The sequence below is a fragment of the Terrapene carolina genome, unplaced genomic scaffold (assembly GCF_002925995.2).
Source record: "Terrapene carolina triunguis isolate 2854851 unplaced genomic scaffold, T_m_triunguis-2.0 Scaffold42, whole genome shotgun sequence".
Taxonomy (NCBI): Eukaryota; Metazoa; Chordata; order Testudines; family Emydidae; genus Terrapene; species Terrapene triunguis.
This window is the reverse complement of record NW_020664393.1, coordinates 6687053-6699775: the sequence shown is the minus strand read 5'-3', so window position 1 is coordinate 6699775 and position 12723 is coordinate 6687053. Positions and strand designations below refer to the sequence as shown.

General features: G+C 43.7%; 1 protein-coding gene across 1 annotated transcript in view; it reads right to left on the bottom strand.

Annotated features, from left to right (window-relative positions):
* The window catches only part of SCML4 (Scm polycomb group protein like 4), a 108547-nt gene extending 97163 nt beyond the window's left edge, over positions 1–11384 (bottom strand). Inside the window, exon 1 of the mRNA XM_024202602.2 lies at positions 11249–11384. The gene's annotated coding sequence lies outside the window, so the exon portion shown is untranslated. The remainder of the gene's footprint in view (positions 1–11248) is intronic.
* Positions 11385–12723: the final 1339 nt, after the last annotated feature.

Sequence of the window (12723 nt, the reverse complement as noted above, 5' to 3'; positions counted from 1 at the left end):
AGGGCAGCCTTCAGCAGAGAATCTGGTGCAAATCTGTGCACACCTCTGAATGAAATGATTAATGGAGCAACTCCACCATGGAGGAACCATAAAAGATTTCCTGTGGCCTGGCCAAATCTTGCAGGCAATCAATATCATTTGCATATACAATGCATTGTTTCACTACAGCACGAAGTACTAGGCTAACAGGAAACTCGGGAACAGGCCTTCCCTGTGTGCCCTCTCTGAAAGGAAACACACGCCCAGCTTCAATACTGAAAAGTATTCACGTACCTGAGGTGCATTGAGGCTCTGTGAAACCAAACCCGTGGCTTTGATTATGATTAGAAAAGCAGGAGACGCTCAAGAGGGGACGGCAGGCAGTGAAAACCCAGGTGATCTGCGGGAAAAATGTGCTGAACCACTCAAACGTACTTAGCAAAACCTTCTTGTCTGGATAGGCTGGGATCCATGTATCTCCTGGTTTAGTGTGTGTTCTCTGACACACACACCACTATTAACCTTAGACCCGCTTCCCACTTCCCAAGCCCCATAACCCTCCCCCAGAATCACCTTTCATGATGATCTTCTATTATGATCTACCTAGTGTAGGTTTTTCTAAAGAGGCCAACAGACACCAAGACTATTCAGACTTGCATTGGTTTGTCCTTTGTGGCCCCTGCCCTTGGCTATTCCCAGCTGCAGCTGCTTTTTCTTCTTTACTTCCTTCCTTCCTTCCCATTCTTTCTCTTGGTATTTAGGGGAGGCTTTTGCAAAAGGGTGGGATTTACAGTAGTCAGGCCTGGAGTCATTCTAAGCTCTCCAAAGACATGGTGCCTTATACGCTAAGGCGTCTTTACACCACTTAGCCAGCATAGAGAGGCATTAGTATAAATGGGAATGAGGTCCATGGGCTCCCTGCCTTCTTGCCGTTGAGCTGTTATCATGTACTCTATTCATCTGAGCCAGACAAGGGGCAGGGGCCTTGTCTTGTGAAGTGGTTTGAACAGGGCTGTATTCACGGAGAGCACTGCACAAATAGAGTACACAGGGTACTAATGGAAAGTGGGGCAACGTAGGGAAGAGTCCAGTGACAGCCAGAGGGAAATGGATCGTCACAAGGCAGCCCTATATTCTCCTATCAGGGATAGCTCATTATAGGGGTGTCCTCTCGTTTTTACAGTAGGCTAGAGCCGTGTTTCTAAACTGTTTTGATACCAGGGATGGGCTTACTGCCTTCCTAAACTGTGTCAGGGAGATCTCAGGGACTGGTGCCGGTCCACGGACCGATCGTTGAGAAACACTGGGCTAGAATTTGCTCCTGGGTGACACAGCCATGGTACTCCATTGAATGTACTGGATTTACTCCTCACTGACATCAGAGTAAATGACAGGAGAATCAGGCCCTATATAAGCAAAAGAGTCACAGCACGTGACACCGAAATGCAGATGTGCCGGGGGTGGAAAGTGGCAGGTGCTGAGCAGTGCACAGCAAGACTAGACGCTAGTTTAGGACCAGAGATGAAGAATCCCTTACCCAGCCGAAAAAGGAGGGGGAATTTACAGTAGGTGGAAAGTGTGTAAGTTTGGCCAGTAGTCAAGCAGGCAGGAATTAACACCCTGCCTCTTGCACCTCCAATATCACAGTGCTGCCCTAAAAACCATATTGAGACTTTGGTTCAGTAAGGTCTTGCTCCCGCCAACCTTTTACTCCTGCAAGTAGGCCCCGCTGACGTCAATGGGACTGCACGTGCATGTGTTTGCAGGACTGGGCCCTAAAAGGGAAGAGTGCCACATAGTCAATAACCAGGCGCCACTCCAAGGTGGAAGAGAAAAACTAGGCAAATATCAGGAACGTGGCAATATCTTAGTGTGCCAGGGCGCTGTTTTTTTAAAATAAACCATACCGAGGGATATGTATTTACATGCACTAGCCCCTCTTAGAGGGGCAGGCAATTTGTGCAGGTAACTCCCATTACTGTTAAGGGAAGCCATTCACACATTAATGGCCGACGAGCCCCCTTTGTGTAGGATTTCGTGTTGCTGCATTTAGCAAGCGCAGTGTAAATGTGGCTAACTTAATATGCAAATACATTCAAATATTTTCTGAACCATAAGAGATAGCTACCAGGCACATCTCTCATTCATCGTTTATAGGGAAGTAGATGGAGGCTGACAGATGAAATCAGGAGATAAATGTTATGAATATATTTTTTCTGTTGCAACGGGGAAAAGGACATAGAGTCTCTGCCTGTACATAAATAATGATAATAAACAGAGTTTCTCTCAGATGATCTGTCTTCTGTTTAGTTCATTTTTTGTGTCCTGGGTACCCACCTCCAAATCCTTGTTTCTTGCATTGCCATTCTGTCTTGGTTAAACTGGGCTCCCTCCAACCCACCCCCTGGGCAGCAGAATAATGCTCTGTAATTTCAATGGGTTACTCATTCAGGGTCTCGTTGGTAACTTGGCAGCTTCCCAACTTGCATGAATGAAGTGGGCCTGCCTTGGAAAGATGGGTCACCCCTCTTTAACCCTTTGGTTTCCTGACACCAAAAGCCAAGTATATTCAATAATGGCCTTTGGGGTCAGGGGGGGGAAAAGACAATAAAAAACTAGCTCCCTCTTACATTTTTCTTCGGGGATTGTTTGAGAGGGCACCAATGGGACAGTGTCAGAATAAAGTCAATGGTGCTGCATAGCAGAAGAAAACCAATTTTTGCACCAAGGAAACTTTTAAAATGTATTGGACAGCGAATTAACCCATCGCCTTAAACCCCTCAAGTCACTCAGGCAATAGGTGTGACTGAAAGATGCCTTACACAGAGGTGTATCCTCCAAAGGGCACTGAGCTGTTCATTATTTTCCTTTCACACCAACATGTCCCACTACATTTGTACTTAGTTCATTGGTTTACTCTTTGCTATATTCCTCTCTCTTAAGGCAAAATCCTAAATAATAACCTTTCCACAGGTTTAGGGTGGGGTTTTTTTAACCCACCCTAGGAATTTCAAAAGAGAACTACATCCCTGTTACCGAATTCAGTAGGATGGTTCAAATAAATCTATAATAAGGATCTCATTATTTATTACATTCTCTGGAACCCCACTGCTTTCATACCTGTTAAATTCTCAAACTTGTGGGGAGACTCTGAACTCCTTCCAGGGATGTTCACGCCCAGTCTGCCTGTATAGACAGGGGAGAGAGGGACTAGGAGAAGAACTAAATAATCATACTTTCCACCTGCACAAGCCTTTTTTCAGTGGAGGTTCTCCAAGAACTTTACAGACGATACATGCTTTTTTGTCTGGTGCATCCAGAAACCCAGTCCAGCATACTCAGGAATGAAGACTTAATATTCAACAATTCAGTCCTAATTTGCTCAGATACAAATGGAGATCATCAGCAAAGAAGAAAATATTGACCAGATGCTCGGTCTCCAAACTATAATTCCATCATGCTACATTGCCCCTGCAATTTCTCCCTAGTTATCAGTCCCATGCCCCCTTTCCCTCCTTTGACAACTGCTTCCCATTTAAAACAAAAAAAAAACTCTTTATTATTAGGCCCAAGTATTATTTCTGGTGAAATTGGAGGAACCCTCCTCCAGGATTTCTCTCTCTCTCTCTCCTGTTTCTCTCTTTTTTATTTCTATGTATATGTTCCCAGTGCCTCTCCTAAGTGCACCAGCATTTGTAAACTTATGTTTAAATTTCATAAATGAAGCCATTTTATATAAAACATCCAAAAAACCCCAGTTGTTTTATTACATTTCTGTCATCCTTTGGCTCCTTTCTTCCCCTCCTGAAAGATGCTTAGCTACTAAGGCGTTGGGTGCAGTACAAATACATTAGTCAGAGTGGATAAAATGTGCTTATGATGAGCCAAATTACTGCCCCCCCCCACCCCACATGCACACACTTTGGGTGCCTGTAAAACCCTGTGGGTATTTAGACACTAGCGGGTTGGTTGGGAGGTTGCCTTTCTGGGAGTGGAACACAGATTCAATGGTTCCATCAGTGTGTTACAGGTAGGTCAGGAAACGTGGGTATGGATGCTGCCTGTGAACATGTGAATTTCTCAGTGGTTAGCCCAGCTTTACATTTATACAGGTATATGAATCAAACCAAAACTCTTTCAGAAAAATGCTAGTGTATATAGAAATTTCTACAATGTTCTGCCCTATCCTCTTAGCCTCTCAAAACTCAGGCTGTGACAGACTCTGGTGAGACTGCAATTGAATTACATCCCATATCTAATTACTGAGGTAATTTCAAAGAGGAAAGGGAGATTTCATATCAAGGGAGTCCGGGGGGGGGTCTGTCTTGAGGTTAAGGCACCACTAAGGACAGCTTGGCTCCATTCCCAGCTCTGCTACAGCCATCCTGAGGGAGCTTGGGCAAGTCACAATCTGTGTCTCAGCTCCCCAGCTATAAAATGGGAATAACACCACATGGTTTCTTGTCTCTTTATGCGGTAAGTTATTGGAGAGAGTTCCTCATTCAAACTACAGCCTAGCAAAACGGGTCCCTAATCTTGGTGGGAGCCTCCAGACAACTATTAATAATAAATCCAACTGTGGAACTGCACAGGGTCCTTGGCCTGGAATCTCACACGTCTTAGGGGAGTTGTTTGCCCTGTTTGAAGAATGACATAATGGGGTTATGTGAGGGGGATGGTCTTTCAAGGACTTCATGTCACCAGGGATTTCCCCCGCATTGTTGGAAGTTGTCTCTCTCATTATGTAGAGTGGGGTGAAAGGGAGAGGTGGGGGGGGGGGTGGAGTGGGAGTGCAGCATAAAGCCCCTCTTGAAAACTGTTGTTGCCAAGCCAACCTGATCTTTTAAATGGAAATATCAGGGAGGCATTTCCCTCCAGGGACCTGTCTTGCTAAAACACCTCCACTTTTCAAAAGCTAAAAGAAATATATGCTACAGCACGAGGGAGCTCTTCCTCGCCTCTCTCTGCAGGGGCTGTTCAATCAGCATAGTCTTTCCTGGAGGTATTTGGAAACCCTGTAGAATGCTCTCTGGGATGCATTGTTAGAGACTTGCCTCTCCCTGCGGCATCAGGTATCAGCCACTGCTGCAAGTAGGATTCTGATGGAACAGTCACGTGATCTAGCAAAGCCTGTGTTTTTCTCTCTCTTTCATCAAGTGCACCACACCTGAAGTGGCAGGAGAATGTCCTCATTAACAAATTGCATTGCTAGAATGAAACCTTAATATGCAGAATTAAAAGCCCTGGTTGCAGCCTGAGCTTGCCCAAGACCTTCCTTCATCTCTGGTGCAGAGGTTAAGCTCTCAGTTAATTAACAAATCACCCTTGGACATCTTGCCAAGAGCAATTGTGAAAATAAATACGTTAATGACGAGTTAACCTATTAAAAACAGAGGGAGTCCAACAGAAATATCTATTGGGAAAAAAAGGGACGTTTATTGTACACTGCCCTCACCTCACAGGTTACATTCTGCACTGCTCTGCTCAGTCTATTGATGCGCAGGCAAAAACACTGAGAATCAGGCAAGTGCTAGGAAAATGTATGTGCACAATGCACAAATAGAGCATCTCTATCACTTTGAGTTACAGACTCTCCCTCAGCTAGGGTGACCAAACAGCAAGTGTGAAAAATCGGGACAGAGTGGGGGGTAATAGGCACCAATATAAGACAAAGCCCCCAAAAATCAGGACTGTCCCTATAAAATCGGGACATCTGGTCACCCTACCCTCAGCAGAAAGTACCCCCACAAACACACAATTCACACCTGAGGAGCAATTCAAAGAGGAAAGTAGCTGGTTTTTACAAACAAGTTGTCTTGCTTGAGATCACAAATGATGTCATACTAGTGTTATGTCACACTCAGGTGACATGCTAGTTCTTGTGCTGCATCTCAGTGTATCTATTAAACCCCTTGTGTTTAATAAAGCTACACTTCCATCGCAGTTGCCTTCACCATCTGTGTAGCTCATGCTCAGACATACTTGTTTTACATAGACACCTGCTCAACCTTAAGTATAGCATCAATACCAAGAAGGATATGCCGAGAAAGTGTGCACATGATGCAACAGGTTGAGAAGAGCATGTTGACCAGCACACATACAATGTATGTAAATGTACATATGTGGATATGTAATTATCCTCTGCAGAGGATAAATTTAACACTAGGATTTAAAATAAAATAGTTTATAGTTCTGATCCTGCAGGTTTAATTTTATTCGTGTGAGTAGTCCCACTGAACTCAATGAAACACCACTGGGAGTATTTGTGTGAGTAGAGGTAAGGATGCGTGTATGTGTTTGCAGGATCGGAACCAAAATGTGTGTCTCCCTAAATGGTTCATTAAGCAGACAGTCTAATGTTCCCTGGGTCATTTAAAAGGCTGGAGAAACGAGGGCCAGGTTCTTGGTCCCAGCCCTGGCCGTGTTGCTCTGTCCCAGCACCTTGAAGTGGTTGAAAAGTTGCCCCAGCAGGTGTGGGGAGGATTTCCCCTGGGAGAAGGAAATAACCTGCTCTTACACCCTCCACATAGGGTTTGTGTGGGGATAGGACAAGGTGAAGAACACGTCGCTCCATTTGATCCTCAGTCAGCATCACAGTCCCTCTAGAACCACGACAGCTGATGTCATTTAGAGCAGCACTGATTTCAGATGCTCTAAGTTACACCAGCCCAGGATCACTGGCATGGAAAAGTGGCTTAGAGGCACTTTCCCCTCCCTACTCCAAACTCCCCTGAGCTGGGCCAAATTTACCGTCAGCCCAGCTGAGGCTCTGACCTCTGATGTTTAGACAATCTCTAATATAAAGAACACCAGGCTTCTTTCCTTCAGCTCCTGTTGGGTTCCAGCCTTGCAAACTAGAAGCCAATTCTTCATAAGGCAACACCTTAAAACAAGTAATATATTCCAGAAATTCTTTTTCATTCAAGGTGAGATTGGCATGTCTCCCATTGTACAAATAAACACTACTAATTATTGTTCCTTCACAGTGAAACCCATGGTAGCAGTCACCTGCTAAATATGGTCACTAGTTCTAATGGTCAGCAAGATGATTTCTATCCCAGATTTCCTTCACATTGGGATCAGTACTAACTCTTCCCTCCACCCACTATACAGCTGGGGCAGGGGCAGGGGGGAAGAGGACCCTAGGGGAAAGGCTCTATTTCTTCTTACTAACACCTCCCCCTTTTTACAATGTAACACTCTGAAGATGTGATACTGCTGAAAATACCAGTATAGACAGGGCCTGATCTAATGGTAAACCAATGGAAAGACCTTCACTGACTTCAGTGGGATTTGGATCAGGCCCACCAAGCCTAAGGATTTTGCTTCTTCAAATTTTTTCTTATAACCCGGTTCTTCCAAACATTCTCGTTCTCACCAAACAGTTTCCTGACACACCTCGCCAGCACCCTGCCTGACCTGGCCTGTGTCCATGGGGCTTGTTTTTATTTGCCTCGTTTATCTCCGCTGCCAGTAGTTTGGGGCAGAGAATGCATCACCCTTTCTGGTTTGTACATGCCATGTACATGTTTTGTATGTATAGGGAATAACAACATAAAACTCTGTTAGTTAGCTGGAGTGGAGTAAGGGCCTTCCTTAACAGGGAAGAATTCCTACTTAGTCCTTACTGGGAAGACATTGGCCTTCTGTGCAAGGACAAGAACAAATAATAGAAATAATCACTTGAAGTAATACATCATTTCTCTCTTGAGCCCTCTCCCTTCAGCGGCCCCATGCTACAGTGAGACTTAGGGGATGTCTACACTGCAGTTAGACACCTGTGGCTGGCCTGTGCCAGCTGACTCAGACTCGCAGGGCTCGGGCTAAGGGGCTGTTTAATTGAGGTGCAGACGTTCTGGCTAGAGCTGGAGTCCGGGCTCTAGGACTCTGTGAGGGGGGAGTTGTCCCAAAGCTTGGGCTCCAGCCCAAGCCAGAACATCTACACCACAATGAAACAGCCCTGCGAGCCCACGTCAGCTGGCCCGGACCAGCCGCAGGTGTCTAACCGCAGTGTAGGCGTACCTTAGAGATATGAACAATAGCACTGAGCCCAAAGGCCAGCCTGTGAGTGTGCCGTTTCAGGGGAGGTCCCAAGGAACTTTCTCTCCCATTTGTATGGCCTACAAAGGCCAAGGAGAACACAGGCACTGCTCCCTCCATGCTCTCCTAGAGGAACACAGCATCCCAAAGCACGTGGGGGAAGTCAAGTGGACAGCACCATGGCTATTTCCACCATTTGCAGTGGTCCACAGAGCAAGTGTATATTGCAGTTCCCCCTGCAGGGATGCAAGCGCAAGGTGCACTCCAGCGGCATGCTGTGGGGCTCAGAGAGGCAGCTGGAGGGGTGCAACTCAGCACAGGACTGCACCTTAAAGATACAATTGAGCCCAAAGAGATGGCTGGGGTAAGTAAAGGTTTGCAGGTTCAGGTTTGCAAAAAGACCCAGATGCACGGAGTATCGGAATGATATCGGGACATCCTGCTTTTCTACTCACTGCCTCGAGATTGTGATGTTATTGCCTGTGACAGAATAACATACTTTAACAGCTGGAAGTCTTGTCACTAGTCTACTCTTGCCCTAGCATCCTCCTGCTGTCTCATTGTTGAGATGCATTGAAACGCGCAGTGAAGAGACAGTGGCACAGAGTTAGGGTGTGAACTCAGAGGAGAACAAAGCTGTACTGCAGCAGCAAAGGCTCCACTACGGAACACTAAATTAAAAAAAAAATTCTTGCCATTGATTAAAGAATAAGTAGCGAGCGGCTATGCTTTGGAGACTTTTCATTTCGTTTTGTTGTGAATATGCTCTTTTGAGAGCTAAGCTGCAGTCTCTCGCGAGGATAGCCCCTGACTGCTGCCCCGTACATAGCTGTCAGTATGCCTGACGGACAGTGCAGGCTCTCAGTGTCCCAGAGCTGCAATCCAAAGAACCGTCTCTTTATACTGAGTTGTAGGGTGAAATCCAGAGGCGCCTCAGTAAGCAGGGCTTTCAGATGCAGTGTACACAAGTTGTTTGTGGCACACCCCACTCAACACCCCACTTTCTAACTTCACCTCAAACAGACTAGAATCAGTCAGGGAGGGGGGTGGTTAATACATTACATTATAGAAAGAAAAAAAATACATGGCAAAATTAAATTGCATATTCTTAAAGTTCTAGGGATGACATCTGAAATGTACTGTAACTCTATAACCTGGTACTGTCCATTTTTAGTAGAAACAAGTACATTTTGTGGCAAGCACAGAGCTCTGGGGATGTCTGAGAAAAATATCTCTCTGCAGTGTCTTCTTTATCGGCAATGTGGTCACTCATTCATTCATACGTTATCAGCTGCTGTTGGATTTCAGGATGTGGCCAGGTCTTTCAAACTTAAAAATCAACTATTTATACTAATTCTTTTCTGCATAGCGTCCACCATTGTATTAAGAGTGCTCTGGTTACACCATTTCAAATAGGTCTATGAAAAAAATAGCAAATCTATCCAGCAGCCCCCTTTGGACAAGACTGCATCACCACAGACTTTAACAATGGGTTTGTCTCAAGAGTTTTTGATCGAGCCCAGGAGGTGAGGGGTTTTGTTATTGTTCCCCAGAAGTGTAAGTTAAACAGCACCCAGCAGTGGAATTCTTTCTGGCGCAAAGTGTGGCTTGCATTGACTTAATAACTGTGTTTCTTTTTTTTATTGTACAGGTAAAATCAATGTGAGATCTTAGTTACAGAAAGTCACCTGTGGCCAGATAGGACTGGAAGCTACTGAGTCTAAACAAGATCTCTAAATCTGGGCATTCAGAACTAAACGGCAGGTCCTCAGCTGGTGTAAACTGAGATAGGTTCTTTGAAGTCAATGGAGCTATACGAATTCACACAAGCTGTTGACTGGTTCTAAATGTTTAACCTGAACGGAAGAGTGTCAGCACAGCATTTCTGAAGAAGCTGTAAGTATTATCAGAACACAAAGGTAAGTTTTAGGATACAGTCCGGTGGACGCAAACAATTATGCATCTTCCAGATATTGCTACCTAACCCCTTTTTAAGTGTATTTTTCATTATTCTCTGTGTTAGGCAACCTTAAATACTTGGTCAAAATGTCTCCAGAACATTCTTAAAATAAAATACAGAATTAAAATCAAAATCCGCCCCCCTCCCCCAAACAGACAAGTTAGCATGTGTTCCTTCTGCAGCTTTCTACACTGGCTTTGGATTCCTGGAACTTGCCTCATCCATACTGAAAACCCCAATGCTATTTCGTTGTAACAAATTAGCAGTTTTACATAAACCCCAAGCAAAGCAAATGGCATTCATAGCCTCTTTCATTTATGAGCTCTGGAGAAAGAAACAACTTCCAGCTATGTCAATTGTTAAATTACTCACTGAGCAGGTGGGACTGCACCCTCTGTAAAGGATTCGCTCTTTGTAGACTGGACGGAGTGATGGCGTGTGAAGTTAAGGGACACATTTGTAGGGCTAACAGGAGTTGCACACACCCGTCACCCAGGTGATGTATGTCTACTTAATCAAGAAATTATTTGCGCCTGTTGTACCAATAATCAAACCTATCTTTAAAACATCTGAAAAGACAAATCAACTAAGCTAAAGTGTCTTCCTTTGCATCCTTTGTAAGTTAGATGCCTCCTATCCTTAAAGGTAAAACCAGCACATAAAAATACTGCCTCTGGCAATTGTCAGTTAAGGATCCTAAGGATTAAATCCAACTTAATACATGATTTGGAGCTACTAAAAAGATCATTTTTTAGATTGATTGCCTAAGGATCTACATTAAAAAACAAAATCCATGCTGTAAATACTGCTGCCCGCTATTCATGTTTCAAGGTAAGGAGCTTTTAAAAATGGAAGAGACATGCACCTGGCAAGGAAAGGAAAGAAAACCACTTTGATTTACATTTGAAAAAAGCAGGAAGACACTCTACATATTCAAAGAAATAGTTTAAATAGAGAAGCAGTTACACTCATGGACTAGCAGACACGCAGACACAGACAAAACCTGCTGAATACACTGATATCCTGCACCTTTCTTTATTAAACTGTTCCTGAAAACACAATATTAGTAGCATGACTAAGTTAAGGTGTGGTTCAGTGTACATACTAATCGTACAGCAGGGTCACTGTATGCATGTATCACATACATACAGTATGCAATTTAGGATTGCTAAAGTTATCATATAGCAGTGCAGACAACAGAATGACAGCTGCTTAAAACAGGGCTCAACAACAAAAACGAGGCACAGAAGAAGCATGCATTCCCCTTACCTATTGCTTATGTTAAAACACTGATCAGTGTCTTACAGAGACCAGGTATTTCGACCTAACGGGCATATGACTTTCAGCACATGCACACAGACTATTGCAAAAGCCATCTTCTCCCTGTCTGTTAGCACCCTGTAAGTCTCCAGCAGCTCAGCTCTCCAGCTGCAAACATCTCATTAGACTAATGCATTCAGCACAGGCAGAAAACTCGATTTACCATAGCTACAGCAATGAATTTCCATTACGATGACAGCTTCAACCACATCATGTCCGGAAAACCAGCCAACCACTGCCTTTTAAAGAACACACACATTTTACACGCAGAAAACGAGGCCTGTGTGTTGTTTCCTTTCTCTTAGCAGCTAAACTAAGGAAAAAAAATTGCCATTCATTTATTTATTTATTTGTTTATTTAAAATCCATACAAACGGAAAGGTAATGGCACTTTCACTTTTTTAATAATAATGTCTCTGGCAATAACATTAATTATATTATGATGATCAGAATGGGTGTTTGGAACATTTCTGTTTTAACTACCCTCCTCTGTTGCCATAGAAACCAGACTGTATCATCATCTCTTTGTCCCGATCATGCGGCAATGTGGCCCAATATTGAGCTTATACGATACCACAAACCTGAAGGATGAGTTGTTTGACTTTTGGTAATTAAAATAGAGATCAATGATTTGGTGCTGCAGATATTTCAGTTAATGATGCTACGTGCATGGGAATAGCTTTATACACACACACACACACACACACACACACACACACACAGAGATCTAGAGTGTGGAGAATAGCTGTTCAATACTATAGAGACGCACAGAAAACTATATTCACAGTACATGAAAATATTGGGTTATGATCAGCATAACATTGTATTTTGTCAGGATAAGGGAGTTGCTTTTCAGGGCATTTGGATTGTAAACGCTTTTAAGAAGGAACCGCGTCCTCGTTTATTTTGCACGGCGCTGAACACAATGGTGCTCAAAAAAAACCCTATAATAAATACAATAAATAATTATCATAATCCCATCATGCTCCATTGCCTTGTCTGTGCTAGATAACATTATACTAGTAAAGGGGCTGTTTGGTTGTTTAAAAGTGTTGCAAAGCTCCCTACTGTCCACTTCACATACTTGCATACATTGCTACTAAGTATTTATTACAAGCCAAAATGTACAGCTTACCAATATTAGGGCTATTCACGTGAATGCGTCTGTGGGTACATGTGATGAGCTTGATTGTGGTCTCACTTATACTGGTTTCACACTGGGGTAACTTCACTGATTTCAGTGAAGTCACTTCTGATTTACAACTGCGTACACTGAGATCAGAATTGAACCCAATATATTTACGAAGCAACGGATGGAAAGAGAAAAAAAACAAGAAAAATTCCACTCGTACGAGTAAAAGCAGGAGGCCTAAGTCTTGACGCTTGATGTTCATGCATGACATGTTAGCAAAAAAGGACTCTTT